The sequence below is a fragment of the Sciurus carolinensis genome, chromosome 3 (assembly GCF_902686445.1).
Source record: "Sciurus carolinensis chromosome 3, mSciCar1.2, whole genome shotgun sequence".
Lineage (NCBI taxonomy): Eukaryota > Metazoa > Chordata > Mammalia > Rodentia > Sciuridae > Sciurus > Sciurus carolinensis.
Window position 1 is genome coordinate 20,899,443 of NC_062215.1, and position 8,361 is coordinate 20,907,803.

The window sequence follows — 8,361 nt, forward strand, 5'->3', positions numbered from 1 at the left end:
AGATGGAGTCAGGGAGGAAAGCGGTGGGCTAGATTACACAGGGCACTCCTAGGAACTTGGCTTTACATTTAGGGAGCCACAGAAGCACAGCAGAAGGCAGATGGTTCCAAGATGGCAAATGCCTAAAGATACAAGGAACCTGGATGCCTGAGCTCACTGCTTGGAAGAGGACTTTTGGGAGAGTTGCCCAGCCAGGAACAACCATGTCAGTCTTTAACACGTGTGCTCAAGGCACACATGTTTGTCATGTGAAGCCAGTGAGATTTTGAGGTTGTTACAGAAACTGGCATTGATGATCATGACCAGCAAATGGGGCTTTGAGCAGAGGAGTGACATTCTGTTTGAGAAGAGGCCAAAGGGCTACATCTAGAAGCCCAGATTGTAATCAGAGGGAGGAAGTCCTGAGTGAGACCATGGTATTCAGAGTGGAGAGTGGGTGGATTCTGGACGTAATCTGAAGGCAGCCATTAGGACTTCTTGGAGGACTGCACATAATAGAAGACAAGAGGGGTCAAGGAAGTCTCCGAGTCTTGTCTGAGCAATTGGAGGAGAGGCGTTGTCATCACTGACATTGGAAGACTGGGAATGGGAGTGGTTGGGTGGGAGATGTCTAATAGATGCAAATTTATTGGTTTTGTATGTGATGAATTTACATCTGTTAGACACCCAAGTAGAGATGCCTTACAGGTCTCATCGGCAATCGCTCCTGTTGCCACATCCTTAAACCATCAGGAGTTTTACTTGCAAGGAAAGATCAGAATCCAGGCTCTGAAGCCAGTTTGCTAAGAGATGTTAGGAAAGTCATAGACTCTTCTGGAAGTTCTCCCAGAGAACAAGCCTTGACGGCTGCACAGCATGGAGGGATGCCCACCCTTGGTGCCCTCTGCAGGTACAGATTTGGTAACATGTCCCACTTTGATGCTATCACTTAACTTCCAGCATTGCTGCTTCTAGAAGCTGGATGTCTCTGTCTGTGGTCATTTCTGCTGGAATGATTTGCACCGGGCACCTACTTCTTCAGAATGTTAGCTCCCAACTTGCAGGCTTATGTGATGCATTTTGGCTGGGGGCGGAGGGGTCTAGTCATGTACCTGTGCTCCTTCCAGAAGGTTCATTAAAGGCTTCTTTATGGGGAAGGCATAGATACCAGATGGAGATTCTTCTTCAAAGAAGCTGAGTGACTAAGAATAGGAACAACAGTCTACAAGAAAAAGGGGCAAGGATGAACAAACCTTAACATTTATTAAACTCTTACTATGTGCCGGGTGCTGTGCTAATTACAGATAATCCCTTATTTAATCTTTACAGTAACCTCAGGATGCTGTTCATATTTTCATTGTGTACATGAGGAAACCTGTTCGGAGGGGTGAAATGACTTGCCAAAAAGATCACACAGCTCCTAAGCAGCGGGCTGGGGGCAGGGTTTGAATCTAGGAAGTCTGATCCACTAAAGCTGGGATTATTATGCTCATTTTACAGATGAGGAAGCTGTAGCTCTGAGAGGTTAAGTAGCTTGTCCAAGGTCACGTAGCTTGTAAGTGATCAAGCCCATTCTGAGGTTGCATTTGGCCTATTTCCAAAGCTGATGCTCTTTTTCCTGCCCTTCATGGTCCCAAACAACTATTGAGTCTCTAATGAACATAGAAGCAAGCAGCTCCTATAAATAGAAGTTTTGCCAAAATTACCTTATGTGGGAAGCAGTGACTGCACAAAGACCTGAGAATAAGACTAGTGACTTTGCACAGATAGATTATTTCCTGAGACTTCTGTTCATCCTGCCCCCAGAAGACCCTAGGTCTGCATCTGCCAAAGGGAAGAATGGGTGAATGAGCAAATAGTGGAGGAAGCACAGCGACTGCTGGATGGTCCCTGAAAATCCTCTTGGCTCCAAGATCTTATTACTCTGACACTCGTAAATCTCGAGAGCTTTGATCTCCCGAGTCTCCTCCCTTTGGAGTCTCCTGCTTGTCCAGGCTGGGGCTCTCTTGCCCTCGAGCTCTGGTGCTCTCTCTCCATCTCAGGTCCAAACAGGAGCAAAAAAATCAATTCTCTTCTCCATTCCTCCTACTAGACGGGGAACCACTGGAAACATCTGGGGGAATTTGTGCGAAACTCAAAGGTGAATTCGAGGAAATGAACCAATAACAAGAAGAAAGAAAACCCAGGAGAAACCAGACAGAGTGAAGTTAAAAAACAGTGAGGAAAGACACTGGTCCTCAAAACTGCCTCTTTATGAAGATCTCAGATTGGAGTCTCATCTACTTTACTTCCTTCCTCAGATCCTTCTTTCGTTGATTCATTCATTCAATAAACACTTTTGGGGTCCTCTTCTCTTTCGGGGGTTGGGAATAGAGCCGTGGAACCAACAGATGGGGTCTCCACTCTCACCCTCACCATTGCACGCTGTCTAAGACTCACAGGGCACCCACTGAGTGCAGAGATGAACACCTCCCATGAGCAGGAAAGTTCTGGAAATTCTCTTTTTAGGAAACAAGTGGCCACACAGGAGCCCAGAGTCCTTGTCACAGTTATTTTTTGTCTCTGGGCCTCAGTTTCCTCACTGGAGGTCCTCAGCGTGTGTGGTACAAAATGGCGGGATAATGGAGGAATGAGGGCAACTCGGTGGGTGGTCTCCACTGACTCTCTGAGTCCTGGAAAATCCATGAGGCACAGTCTCAGAATTTTCTGTTCCTGGGGTCTCCTCCATCTCTGCTGTTTCCAGCACTCAGCCTCCCTTCTCTCAGGCCCAAACATGAATAAAATCAAGTTCCTTCCCTCCATTCCCCTCAGCTTGACGAGGGCATGCAGGGATTTTCCAAAGGGACTTTTGCCACTCCTAATGGAAGCCTTGAGTAAATACAAAGAAAACAAAGAAAATTCAAAATCTTTAAGTTCAAGTTGCAAAGAGTAGGTGGGAGAGAGGTTAGCTCAAATTTCCCCCTGCATAAAGCCCCTTCCAGAATTTTGGGGGCCTCTGGATTTTCCAGTGCATGTTCTCCAGTGTGTTAATAAATATAAAACAAGCCTAAACAAACGAAACTCTTGACATCAAATTCAGTGAGAACCATGAGAGTAAACAAGCCAAACTGCTTAATTTAAAGAACTTTTAAAAGCCTTTGTTTTCTTAAAGGGTTTTATAAGTTTCCAAGAAGAGTTGGTGGTACCCAGAAATTCCCAGACTGATTTGAACATGAGATGGGCTGTGGAATCCATGGTGGGAAATGTGGTCATCTCTGACAGATGCTGCCAGGGTGGCCAGGTTGCCCTTCCCCTGACCCACCTTCCCCAGCTGGGTAGGGAACTTCTAGGATAGTGTGGGTTCCCACTGAAGATGGGCACATGTCTTCTTAGAGTCCCTGAGACACTCCATCCCCAAGGCAGAACAGGATAAGGGGACACAGTTGTGTTCCTAGTTGTGACTGCAGAAGCTGAGCTTGGGAAAGGTGGGGATAGCTCCACTCTCTATCCTGACTTCCCACTTCCCAGATCCCACCATCTCTCCATCCTACCCCAGCAACTGATTAGGCCAGAGCCCTGTCACCGTCCCAACAGATGCCCATGTCAGTTCATCACACCGTTTTCTCTGATGTTCTCACAATCATGCACATTGTGCTTCTGAGCTGGGTGCATTCGCCTTTCCAACGTGTGCGACAAGGACCATATTGCAAATAATAAAGATGCAGAAGTCAATGACTCCTATTGGTTGAGCTTCTGCTAGGACCCAGGCACACTGAATAAGCAACTCATTAATTCTTACAATCACAATTGGAGGAAGAGCTTACCATCTCACAACCCTGAGTCTTCGATTCAATAACTTGTCCGAGGTCACACAGTTTATAAGTGATGGAACCTGGATTAGAGAATGAAGCTGATTTAGCTTCAAAGTGGGTGCTCTTTGCAACACTTGACCAGGTTAGGCACCTCCCAGTTTAACTGAGGAGACCTGACCCTAACCTCTGTTGTCAGGTGACGGTGGTGTGGGTAGCAGGAGCTAGCTTCAAGAACTTCTAAATGAGTGACTTCTCTGTGGAGAGGATGAGGTCAGTGCCTGTCGAATGCCCGTGTGCAAGTGGGACTGATAAAGGAACAGGGACGGGCTGAGGACCCTGTGTCCCTCCTATATTCTGAAACTTATCAATCTTAAATAACAACATCAAAACTGCATTTCCCAAGTTTTCTCCTCCCCAGGGGTCGCTCAAATCTCTCTCTGATGTCATGGCTCCCTTCAGACACAGAGGAGAGTTGCTCTGGTTTTCTCTTAGGTTCACATGCAAACAAAACAAAGTCCTCTTTGCCCTTCCTGTGGTTCTCTTCCTTCCTTCCTTTTCTTTTCTATTTTTTTGCAGCGGACGGGGAGGTACCTGGGATTGAACTCAGGGGCACTTGACCACTAAGTCACATCCCCAGTCCTATTTTGTATTTTATTTAGAGACAGGGTCTCACTGAGTTGCTTAGCACCTCCCTTTTGCTGAGGTTGGCTTTGAACTTGAGATCCTCCTGCCCCAGTCTTCCAAACTGTCTTCTCTTCCTTTATATTCTTGGTTTGCACTTAAGATACTTGGGAATTTCCAGAAGAAAAATTTGGCAATCCTGGGAAGGTTTTAGGGAAATAAACAGGGAGCATTTAGAACTATAAAAGGGCGTGAGATGGAGTCAGTCTTATGGGGCTAAGGGAGAAGGAAGAGGAGAGGGGCTGTCTTCAAAGCCACTCTCACCGGTAATCCACATTGACCCATGCTGGAACCCACACTGTGACCCGCAGTGTAACCCAAAATAAGCCCTTACCCAATTCCCAAGTCCCTTATGCAGTTGACAAATACTGATCCCATGATGCCTGTCCCCTTGGGCTGCATCACCCACCTGGGGACACACAGGTGAAAGAAACTACTTCCAGTGAGCTGAGGGCTCTCACAGGCTAGGGATCTCTAGCAGGGGCACCAGTCAGGATTTGTGGGAAAGCCAAGAAGAGAAAGGCTTAGAGAGAAGCAGAGGGGTAGGAAAAAAGTGAAGGTGCTGGTGGAGGGGGAGGAGTGTTGGGGATACATATGCAAGGACCTGGGGTGAGAGGGTGGAGAGCTCTTAAAGGCCATGTGGGGGAGGTGGGATGCACCAGGGTTCCTGGGTTCAGGCTGTGAAACTCTGTTGTCAGACTTCTGGAACCATCTTGGAGGTCGCTCAGAGGTGCTGTGGCCCTCCTGCCCACACATCCATTTCTTATGTGTTGTTGGTAGAGGGACGGCTGTGGTAGAGGTCCCCCAGACCAGAGCTGACCACTACTCCAGAATGCCTCCTCCCATTAATTGATCCTGGAAAAAACAGGTTCAGAGTTTTGGTGACCTAAGGGCTGATAGATAGTTGGAGGATGGATAGAGTCTGGAGTTGAGCCCCACGCGTGGGAGTCGTAGGCTGGTGGGATTTCCTCCAGACACCTCATTCTAGCTCATGTGGGGGACTTAAGGATGCTTCCAGGTCTTACTGGATATATGCTCCTATTTTGCCTGGGAGTCCACAGCTGTCTCCCAACGGTCCTATCAAATTCCACCCCCAGTAGGACTGTGAGGTGATGGGACAGGTATATTCTGGGAAATTTTTTAAACATTTGTAATTCTAGCAGGTCTGTCTCCCATAAGCAGGAGGCTGGGCTGACAAGACGGTTCAGTGTAGACCGTTCTCTCTGGTTCCTGCACAGCTGTGGCTGCAGCGACCCCTTGTGGCCATTTTACACAACAGGAAATTGAGTGTCAGATAAACAATTTGACAGCTGGGAGGGGAGCTCTCTTCTCTTAGAGATCACCTCGTTCATGGCTTTGTGGATCAGAGAGGGGGAGATGCATGCTCAGGGTTACACATGTCAGGTCTTATGACAACTAGCCTTCCTGGGGCTCTTCCTCTTGTACCACCCTTAGCTCAACGCTCCTATTCCACTGTAGGGTGGCCAGGGATCAGTCTGGAGTGTAGGGTCTGCTTTGTGCCAGGACAGACTCGCTCAGATAGTTCCTCTCCATTCAGCACTGGTGTAGAAAGGGAACCCGGTAGGAGAGTCCGCCAGGCGGCAGGGTGGCGAGTCGTCACGTGGCCTCCAGGGGGCGCTGTGTCGCCAAGTTGTTTGGGTCGGTCTCGCCTTGCACAGGCTGAGGGAGGGCGCCAAGGCTGAGGACAAAGGCCTGTCTTTTATCAGCGGGCTGGCCTTGAGCAAGTCTCACAACCTCTCTGCAGCTGTTTCTCAGTCCGCATCAGGGACAATGATCCTGCCCTGCCCGCCTCACCCAACTTTCAGAGACTTTTGGTGCCAGGGCTTGCAGGTTGGGTAGGGCTGTGGCCTGGGGCGCTTCCAAAGATCCCGCTTGCGGCCAGCAGCCTGCCTCTGAGCCGAGTCTAGCTCCAAAGTGGACAGCACTGCCTCTCTCCCAGGCTCAGATGCTGGGCCTCTGACCTCTCCGTTTCAGAGAGGGTGAGAGGCTTGCCCAAGGTCAGCCAGCTGATAAATGATGGAGCCTGGAATTTTTTTTTTTTTAATTTTTTAGTTATAGATGGATACAATATATTTGTTTTATTTTATTTATTTTTACGTGGCACTGAAGATCGAACCCAGTGCCTCACACATGCTAGGCAAGGGCTCTACCACTGAGCCACAACCACAGCCCGGAGCCTGGACTTTTAATCCGGATCTTTCCCCTGCATTGCTTGTGCTTCCCTGAGTTTGGCTCAGGGAAGATGTGGAAGTGTGCTGCAGGAGGCTTTGGACTCAACTCCATTACTTACTTGCCCATGTGGTCTTAGGCATGTCACTTAATCTCTCTGGGGTCTCCATGTTGTAAATGTGTGCTCTCTACAGCTGCTCCCGGGAGATGGTGGCTGGGACATCAGAGTCTGGAATGCAGAGCCTGGGGGCAGGCGTTACTCGGGCTACAGGGAGTCAGTGCTGTGCAGAGATGGAGTTGAGAAGGGCCAGGGTCTGGTGGGGTCGGGGACGGGGCAGGGTAGGAGGGACGTGGGATGACTCACTCACTCACCAGCTCAGACTGGTGGGATGGGGAGGGAGTGTGGAGGCCGGCTGGCCTGGCGGCACCAGGCACAGGCATACACACCAGGCAGGGAGGCAGTTGTGAAAGGGTGTGGCACCCTGGCAGCCCCACCCACCTGCTAGGCCCTGCCCTGTGCAACCCAGGAGTTGTGGGGTGGGCAGAGAACAAGTGTGCCTGGGACTCTTAACATGGGCAGTGGAGTCCCCGTGGGGAGCTGGCGAGGTCTGGCTGCTCTCCTCTCCTGTTCCTCCCCACCCCAGTGCCAATCCCTTTCTTTCTTTCTGCCTGTTGGGACTGGAGGAGAATGTTCCCAGGCAGCCCTGTGGGGTCACCTCCTAACAGAGTCAGGCTAGGCGGTGTCCGTCCACCTGTGCACAAGGCACATTGCCCATCAGGGCACACAGGGGTATCTGGGCTGTGGAAGAGGCACTATTTCTGGAAGTGTGGACAGGGGTAGGCACTGAGGGAGGAATGGTTCAGATAAAGCCCCAGAGGGGCTCAGAGGAGGCAGGGTGTTGAGTGGGGAGGGGGCAAGAGGCCTTAAGGAAGAGGTGTGTATTAGTTTCCTGTTGCTGTTGTAACAAGGCACCACAAACCCAGTGGCCTAAAACAGCACTCATTTACTCTCGCACAATTCAGGAGGCCACCAGTCCAAAACGGGTCTCATGGCTAAACTCAAAAGGTCCACAGAAGTATGCTCCTTCTGGAGGCTCTGAGGGGAGAATCCACCTCCTGCCTTTTCCACCTTCTAGAATTGCCTGCATTCCTTGACCCCCTTTCTCCTTCAAAGTGCATCGCCCCAACCTCTGTTTCCATGGCCACATCTCTTCTCTCTGACCTTGACAGTCTTACCTCCCTCTTATGAGGACTGTATGATTGTATTGGATGCAACTGGATGATCTAGAATAATCTACCTGCTGTCTCGGGATCTTTAATTTAATCACATCTTCAAAGTCCCTTTTTGTCATATTCACAGGTCCCAGGGAGTGGGACATGCTTATGTTTATTGTGTAGGTGGTATTGGAGAGGAGGCAGGTTTGTGGCATTGCAGGGGGTGGGGACAGCCCAAGTAGAGGAAGGGGCACAATTACATGGCAGGTCCCGAGTGTGCTTGCAGGAGGGTGTGGACTTGGGGAACAGGGCTGGAAAGCCCATCCCAACATGACCGGGACGTTGCTCCATTTCTAGCACAACTGGTATCCAGGTTGGCCAGCCCATGTCGGTCCTGAGGGTGGTGGGGTTGGGGCTGGTCTGCTGGCTGCTCAGTGTCACTGTTGAGTCCCTTCCTCTCACATCCATCCCTTCTTCTCCAGGTACTAGCCAGGTCCCCTCAGGA